The following is a 9414-nucleotide window of genomic DNA, read 5'->3' on the forward strand; positions in this document are numbered from 1 at the left end:
GACTTCTGCTGAAACAACCTCTGAACGTATAATTTCACTCCTAGTGAACCACATTGGAAGAGCAGTAAAGATTGTAACAGAACCAATACTCTAAACAAGTTGTATCATCCCTTATGATTCAAGAATTAAGATTGTTTATTGTCATTCTTTAATACTCCTATCAACAAAATGATTGTTACTCTGGATCTGATGCAGCATAATGGACACATAAAGTGTAAATAGCACAATATATCAGAACTTTAACATATATGTTGACAGATACATACATACATATATAAGGTATAGGGCGTGCTCAAGGTGTACATAATGTGACTCTGACAGAAAATGTTGAAGCAGTGGATTAATAGGTGGATGGGTTGAACAGCCTGACAGGTTGGAGGAAGTAGCATTTTTGAGACTGGGGGGTCCTAGCATCCATATAAAAATACAATGTAAAACCCCGCCCTGGCGCAATGCGTGCATGCAGCCCTGGAAGTCATTCTGGGATAGCCAGCTGCAATAACATATTGCTTACTATCTCAAGGTCATCACAAACTACCGTATCTACAAAATAATCAGTTCAATATCAAATTCCATCCTAGCGCAGATTAAGGTAGAGGACGAAATCAAGGAAGGAGCCAGACCACAATGAAAACCCCCGTCAAATTCTTGAGTGTAACACTCAAGAGGGAAATTGGAACAAAGGACTGGAAATTACTCGCTGGTCAGTCTGAGAGGATGAGCAAGATTTTCATAATGAAGGCTGAAATGATGGGTTACTTGGAAGTGCCTGATCAAATAGGGAAAAGTCAGTATGCTTTCTGGAAGAGGAGATATTACCTGATAATCTGTCAGCATTCTTCGTGGATGTAACAAGCTGGTTAGAAAAGGGGAGTCGGTGCATATTATTTAATTGGATTGACAAAGTGCTGCACATGAAGCTACTAAAGAAGATAAGAGCCCATGGAGTTATAAGGAAGGTAGTAGTATGAAAAGAAGATTGGCTAACTAGCAAAAATCGAAGAGAAGGAATAAAAGGATCATTCTTAAGATGGCTTTCCATGAATCAAAGTTCAAAGTTAAAAGTAAATTTATAATCAATGTGCTTATCTGCAGTCATGATATCCATTTACTGTGTTCCCAATCACTGTAAATTCAAAGAAACACAATGAAAATGGAACACAAGATGAAGAAACAACCAAATTGCAAAAGGCAGCAAACTGCACAAAGACAGAAAAAGACTAACAACAATAATAATAATAATAATAATAATAATAATAATAATAATAAAGAAATAGGCAATAAGCATCAAGGCCATGAGATGAATAGTACTTGAAAGATGAATAGTCCATAGATTGTGGAAACAGTTCAGTTTTGGGATGAGTAAAATTGAGTGAAGTTTCCCCTCTGGTTCAAGAGCCTGATGCTTGAGAGATAACTGTTCCTGAATCTGGTGGTTTGAGTCATAAGGCTTCTGTGCCTTCTCTCTGATGGTAGGAGCAAAACAAAACATGTTCTGGGTTGTGGGAGTCCATGATAATGGATGAAATCGTACCTTATTTCTTGGTGTTGGGGTGACAACTTTTCACTTTATATATTAGCAATGCAGATGAAGGGTTACAGTCTGCAGATGATGCAAAGCCAAGTGGAGGGACTCGTAACATTGCAAAAGGAGGTACTGCAGGATTTGGGCAAAGGAAGGGTGGGTGAAATATGGGAGTCAAATGCATGAGGAGGAATAAAGAGGTTACAGAGGAGGTACACAAGAGTGTCCAAGGAATGAAAGGTTTATCCTACGAGGAAATTTTGGTATCTCTGGGACTAAACTTGATGGAGTTCAGAAGGATGAGGGTGTCTCATTGAAGCCTCCTTAATGAGGGTAAGGCAGTGGATGTTGTCTATATGGACAAGGCCTTTGACAAGGTTCCGCACGGAAGGTTAGTTAGGAAGGTTCAATCGTTAGGTATTAATATTGAAGTAGTAAAATGGATTCAACAGTGGCTGGATGGGAGATGCCAGAGAGTAGTGGCGGATAACTGTATGTCAGTTTGGAGGCCAGTGACTAGTGGTGTGCCTCAGAGATCTGTATTGGGTCCAATGGTGTTTGTCATATACATTAATGATCTGGATGATATTGGATTAGTAAGTATGCAGATGTTACTAAGGTAGGTGACGTTGTGGATAATGAAGAAGGTTTTCAAAGCTTGCAGAGAGATTTAGTCCAGTTAGAAGAGTGGGCTGAAAGATGGCAGAGGAAGTTTAATGCTGATAAGTGTGAGGTGCTACAATTTGGTAGGAATAATCCAAATAGGACATACATTGTAAATGGTAGGGTGTTGAAGAATGCAGTAGAAGAGAGTGATCTAGGATTAATGGTGCATAGTTCCCTGAAGGTGAAATCTCATGTGGATAGGGTGGTGAAGAAAGCTTTTGGTATGTTGGCCTTTATAAATCAGAGCATTGAGTTGGGGTGTAATGTTAAAATTGTACAAGGCATTGGTAAAGCCAAATTTGGAGTATTATGTACAGTTCTGGTCACCGAATTATAGGAAAGATGTCAACAAAATAGAGAGAGTACAGAGAAAATTTACAGACAGACAGGTATACATACTTTATTGATCCCGAGGGAAATTCGGTTTCGTTACAGCTGCACCAACCAAGAATAGTGAAGTAATATAGCAATATAAGATATAAATAATTAAATTAAAAAATGTTAATCATGCCAAGTGGAAATAGGTCCAGGACCAGCCTATTGGCTCAGGGTGTCTGGCACTACCAGGATTACCAGAATGTTACTTGGATTTCAGCACCTAAGTTACAGGGAAAGATTGAACAAGTTAGATCTTCATTCTTTGGAGCATAGAAGGTTGAGGGAGGACTTGATAGAGGTATTTAAAATAATGAGGGGGATAGATCGAGTTGACGTGGATAGGGTTTTTCCACTGAAAGCAGGGGAGCTTCAAACAAGAGGACGTGATTTGAGAGTTAGGGGGCAAAAGTTTAAGGGTAACGCGAGGGGGAACTTCTTTACTCAGAGAGTGGTAGCTGTGTGGAACGAGCTTCCAGTAGAAGTGGTAGAGGCAGGTTCAGTATTGTCATTTAAAGTAAAACTGGATGGGTATATGGACAAGGGAGGGAATTAAGTGTTATGTGAGTGTAGGACTAGGTGAGAGTAAGTGTTCGACATGGACTAGAAGGGCCGAGATGGCCTGTTTCCGTGCTGTAATTGTTATATGGTTATATGTTATATGGTTAACGATGATAGCCTTGAATGGAATGAATGTGAAGGGGCATTTTCATTACTAGGACAAGCTAGAATCAGAGCACTAGAATAAAGAAACATGCCAGTGGAGCTGAGATGATGAGAAATTTCTTTAGGCAACGGATGTTGACTCTGTAGAGTTCGATACCATGGAGTGCGATGGAGGCCAAGTCATCAGGAATAGTTAAGGCAGAAATTGATAGGTGGTTGACTCGTAAAAGGGTTAAAGGTTATGGGGTGAAGGCTGAACAGACTGCGAGGGCTGGAATAGGAGGGTAGTGCAGATAGGTGCCTGGCTGATGAGCTGATTCGGCATCAGACTCCTCTCCACATTCGCTCTATTCAGCCCTTTCATTGTTCAGGAGGCTTCTGATATCTTCTGAGCAGAGATATCATACAAGTTTCACTTGAGTTGGATCAGTTCAAACCTCCTGCAAAGAAAAGCTGCAGATACTGCTCAGGAGGGAGTACACCGGGCCAGCAGGGGAAGTGATCAGGGTAGTTCAATGGATGGCTATGTTGTGAAAAGTATAGAAGTTAGAGAGAGGGCCTATAGTAGACATGATGGGCTGTGAAAGGAAGAAAGGTAGTCTTTCGACTAAACTGAATTTGCTTTCATGCAAGTAGCCGAGTAGTTAAGACAGAGATATTCAAGGTGTATGTTGGTACATGGAACTGAGATGTTATAGTCATAATAAAAACTGAGTGAGTGGGCCAGTGAAGGAGTGGAGATTTGAGGCTTTGATTCGAGAGGCTTCGACGAGAAGAGGCGGAAGACGAGCTTTTTCCCAGTTAGTCTTTACAATGCCTCCTGAGAAGGTGATGTGCTTCTCCTGTGAGACGTGGCAGTCTTGTGGAAGCTCCCCTCTCCCGCAGAGTCATACCTGCCAGAAGTGCATGCAGCTGGGCGATCTGGAAGACCGTGTGAGGAATCTGGAGCAGCAGCTGGATGACCTTCGACTCATAAGGGAGAATGAGGCAGTCATAGATGAGAGCTACAGGGAGGTAGTCACACCTAGGCTGCCGGAAGCAGGTTGTTGGGTGGCAGTCAGAGGGAGGAAAGGAAAGGAGAGTAGACAGGTAGTGCAGAGCACCCCTGTAGCCATTCCCCTGAATAATAAGTTTACTGTCCTAGATACTGTTGGCGAGGACAACCGACCAGGTGTGAGCCACGGTGGCAGGGCCTCTGGTACTGAGTCTGACCCTGTGGTGCAGAAGGATGGGACGGAGAAGAGGAGAGCTGTCGTCATTGGAGACTCTATAGTCAGGGGAGCAGACAGGAGATTTTGTGGACGTGAGAAGGAAACCCGCATGGTTTGTTGCCTCCCGGGTGCCAGGGTCCGGGATGTCTCTGACCAGGTGCATGACATCCTGGTAAGAGAGGGAAAGCAACCAGAAGTTGTGATACCTGTTGAGACCAACGACATAGGCAGGAAAAGGGATGAGGTCCTGAAGGGTGAGTTTCAGGAACTAGGCAGAAGTCTGAAGAACAGGACCTCAAGGGTGGTGTTCTCAGGATTGCTGCCAGTGCTATGTGATAGTGATGGTAAGAACTGAAGGAGATGGCAGTTGAATGCGTGGCTGAGGAGTTGGTGCAAGGCGCAGGGTTTTAGGTTTTTGGACCACTGGGATCTCTTCTGGGGAAGGTGGGACCTGCACAGATTGGATGGGTTGCACCTGAACTTGAGGGGAGCAATATCCTTGCTGGTAGGTTTGCTACCATGGTTTGGGAGAGTTTAAACTAATTTGCAAGGGGGATGGGACCTGGAGCGATAGAACAGTGAAAGAAGTGCATGGATTAAAGCCAGATCTAACATATAGAGAGGCTTTGAGGAAAGAGAAGCAGAATAAAGGGTATAAAGGTAGTAAGGTAGAAGGGCTAAAGAGTGTGTACTTCAATGCAAGAAGCATCAGGAACAAAGGTGATGAACTGAGAGCTTAGATACATACATGGAATTATGATGCAGTGGCCATTACGGAGACTTGGCTGGCACCAGGGCAGGAATGGATTCTCAATATTCCTGGATTTCAATTCTTTAAAAAGGATAGAGGGGGGGGGGAAAGGGGAGGAGGGGTGGCATTACTGGTCAGGGATACTATCACAGCTGCAAAAAGGGTGGGTAATGTAGCAGGATCCTCTTTTGAGTCAGTATGAGTGGAAGTCAGGAACAGGAAGGGAGCAGTTACTCTACTGGGGGTATTCTATAGGCCCCCTGGTAGCAGCAGAGATACAGAGGAGCAGATTGGGAGGCAGATTTACATTATCATGGGTGACTTTAACTTCCCTAATATTGATTGGCACTTGATTAGTTCCAAGGGTTTAGATGGGGCAGAGTTTGTTAAGGGTGTCCAGGATGGATTCCTGTCACAGTATGTTGACAGGCCGACTAGGGAGAATGCCACACTAGATCTAGTAAAGAACCGGGTCAGGTCACAGATCTGTCAGTTGGTGAGCATCTGGGGGACAGTGATCACCACTCCCTGGCCTTTAGCATTATCACGGAAAGGGATAGAATCAGAGAGGACAGGAATATTTTTTAATTGGTAAGGACAAATTATAAGACTATAAGGCTGGAACTTGCAGGTGTGAACTGGGATGATGTTTTTGCAGGGAAATGTACTATGGACATGTGGTCGATGTTTACGGATCTCTTGCAGGATGTTGGGGATAAATTTGACCGGTGAGGAAAATTAAGAATGGGAGGGTGAAGGAACCATGGGTGACAGGTGAGGTGGAAAATCTAGTCAGGTGGAAGAAGGTAGCATACATGAGGTTTAGGAAGCAAGGATCAGATGGGTCTATTGAGGAATATAGGGTATCAAGAAAGCAGCTTAAGAAGGGGCTGAGAAGAGCAAGAAGGGGGCATGAGAAGGTCTTGGCGAGTAGGGTAAAGGAAAACCCCAAGGCATTCTTCAATTATGTGAAGAACAAAAGGATGACAGGAGTAAAGGTAGGACCGATTCTAGATAAAAGCGGGAAGATGTACCTGGAGGCTGTGGAAGTGAGCAAAATCCTCAATGAATACTTCTCTTCGGCATTCACCAATGAGAGGGAACTTGATGACGGTGAGGACAATATGAGTGAGGCTGATGTTCTGGAGCATGTTGATATTAAGGGAGAGGAGGTGTTGGAGTTGTTAAAATACATTAGGATGGATAAGTCCCCGGAGCCTGATGGAATATTCCCCAGGCTGCTCCACGCGGCGAGGGAAGAGATTGCTGAGCCTCTGGCTAGGATCTTTATGTCCTCGTTGTCCATGGGAATGGAACCGGAGGATTGGAGGGAAGCGAATGTTGTCCCCTTGTTCAAAAAAGGTAGTAAGGATAGTCCAGGTAATTATAGACCAGTGAACCTTACGTCTGTGGTTGGAAAGCTGTTGGAAAAGATTCTTAGAGATATCATCTATGGGCATTTAGAGAATCATGGCCTGATCAGGGACAGTGAGCATGGCTTTGTGAAGGGCAGATCGCGTCTAACAAGCCTGATAGAGTTCTTTGAGGTGATGACCAGGCATATAGATGAGTGTAGTGCAGTGGATGTGATCTACATGGATTTTAGTAAGGCATTTGACAAGGTTCTACACGGTAGGCTTATTCAGAAAGTCAGAAGGCATGGGATCCAGGGAAGTTTGGCCAGGTGGATTCAGAATTGGCTTGCCTGCAGGAGGCAGAGGGTCATGGTGGAGGGAGTACATTCAGATTGGAGGGTTGTGACTAGTGGTGTCCCACATGGATCTGTTCTGGGACCTCTACTTTTCGTGATTTTTATTAACGACCTGGATGTGGAGGTAGAAGGGTAGGTTGGCAAGTTTGCAGACGACACAAAGGTTGGTGGTGTTGTAGATACTGTAGAAGATTGTCAAAGACTGCAGAGAGACATTGATAGGATGCAGAAGTGGGCTGAGAAGTGGCAGATGGAGTTCAGCCCGGGGAAATGTGAGGTGGTGCACTTTGGAAGGACAAACTCCAAGGCAGAGTGCAAAGTGAATGGCAGGATACTTGGTAGTGTGGAGGAACAGAGGGAGCTGAGGGTACATGTCCACAGATCCCTGAAAGTTGCCTCACAGGTAGATAGGGTAGTTATGAAAGCTTATGATGTGTTAGCTTTCATAAGTCGAGGGATAGAGTTTAAGAGACGCGATGTAATGATGCAGCTCTATAAAACTCTAGTTAGGCCACACTTGGAATACTGTGTCCAGTTCTGGTCGCCTCACTATAGGAAGGATGTGGAAACATTGGAAGGGTACAGAGGAGATTTACCAGAATGCTGCCTGGTTTAGAGAGTATGGATTATGATCAGAGATTAAGGGAGCTAGGGCTTTACTCTTTGGAGAGAAGGAAGATGAGGAGACATGATAGAGGTGTACAAGATATTAAGAGAAATAGACAGAGTGGACAGCCAGCGCCTCTTCCCCAGGGCACCTCTGCTCAGTACAAGAGGACATGGCTTTAAGGTAAGGGGAGGGAAGTTCAAGGATGATATTAGAGGAAGGTTTTTCACTCAGAGAGTGGCTGGTGCTTGGAATGCACTGCCTGAGTCAGTGGTGGAGGCAGATACACTAGTGAAGTTTAAGAGACTACTAGACAGGTATATGGTGGAATCTAAGGTGGGGGGTTATATTGGAGGCAGGGTTTGAGGGTTGGTACAACCTTGTGTGCCAAAGGGCCTGTAATGTGCTGTACTATTCTATGTTCAATGTTCTGAGTGGTTTTCTCTTTGGAGAGGAGGATGAGAAGTGACTTGAGAGAGGTGTACAAGCTGATGAAGCATAAATCGAGTGTACAGCCAGAGATTTTTCCCAGGGTGGAAATGGCTATTACAAGCGGTCATTATTTTAAGGTAAGTGGAGGAAAGTATGTGGTGAATGTCAGGGGTAAGCTCTTGTTACACAGAGAGTGGTGCTGAGCAGAATGCCTTGCTATAGAAAGTCATAGACGTAGATACATTAGGAGTATCTGAGATAGGCAGGGGGATGATAGAAACAAATGGAAGACCCGTGGGAAGGAAATTTTCCATTGATCTTTGAGTAGCTTATGAGTTTGGTACAGTGGAGTGGGTCAAAAGGGCTGTACTGTATTGTTTAATGGTCTAATGTCCCAAATGCATATGGACAGGAATGCAGCATAGTGTTGCAGCATGGTGCAAACCTATAGAATTGATGAATGTCCGCCTGAACAGTCCAGGCGGAATATCAAGACAATGTTGTATCGGGGTTGCCTCCATTTTTAACAGGTATCACTGGAGAGGATCGTCCAGATTGAAACAGCACTTTATGAGGGAAATGATGACAGATTACAGCACTGTTAAAGGACCATAAGACCACAAGACTATGAGACATAAGAGCAGAATTGGGCCATTCAGCCCATTGAGTCTGTTCAGCCACTCCATCATGGCTGATCCTGGATCCCACTCAACCCCATACACTTGCCTTCTTGCCATATCCTTTTTTACCCTAACCAATCAGGGATCTATCAACTTCAATTTTAAATATACTCACGGTTTAAATATACCCACGGTTTAAATATACTCATGGATTTGAACTCCACCAAGTCCATTCCACAGATTGTAAAGAGCATTCAACAGATTCCCTCTCTCTGGCTAAAATAAATCCTCCTTGCCTTTGCTCTAAAAGGCCGCCTCACAATTTTGAGTTTGTACCCCCTAGTTCTGGATATACACATCACAGGAACATCCTCTGCACATCCACTTTATCTTGTCCTTTCAACATTCGGTAGGTTGCAATGAGTTTCCCATACTTTCTTCTACATTCCAGGGACTGCGGGCCCAAAGCTGCCAAACACTCCACATATGTTAACAACTTCAGTCCCGGAATCATCCTCGTGAACCTTTTCTGAAGTCTCTCCAATGACAACACATCCTTTCTGAGATATGGGACCCAAAACTGTTGACAATACTCCAAGTGCAGCCTGACTGATGTCTTATAAAGGCTCAGAATTATGTCCTTGCTTTTATATTCTATTCCCCTTGAAATACTGTAAATGCTAGCATTGCATTTGCCTTCTTTACCACAGACCCAACCTGTAACATAACCTTCTTCTGGGTGTCTTGCAGAAGAACTCCCAAGTCCCTTTGCATATCTGATGTTTCAATTCCCTCCCCAAATTGATAATTGTCTTCACTATTATTCCTTTTACCAAAATGGATTATCGTA

This window comes from Hypanus sabinus, chromosome 6, assembly GCF_030144855.1.
Source record: "Hypanus sabinus isolate sHypSab1 chromosome 6, sHypSab1.hap1, whole genome shotgun sequence".
Classification (NCBI taxonomy): Eukaryota; Metazoa; Chordata; class Chondrichthyes; order Myliobatiformes; family Dasyatidae; genus Hypanus; species Hypanus sabinus.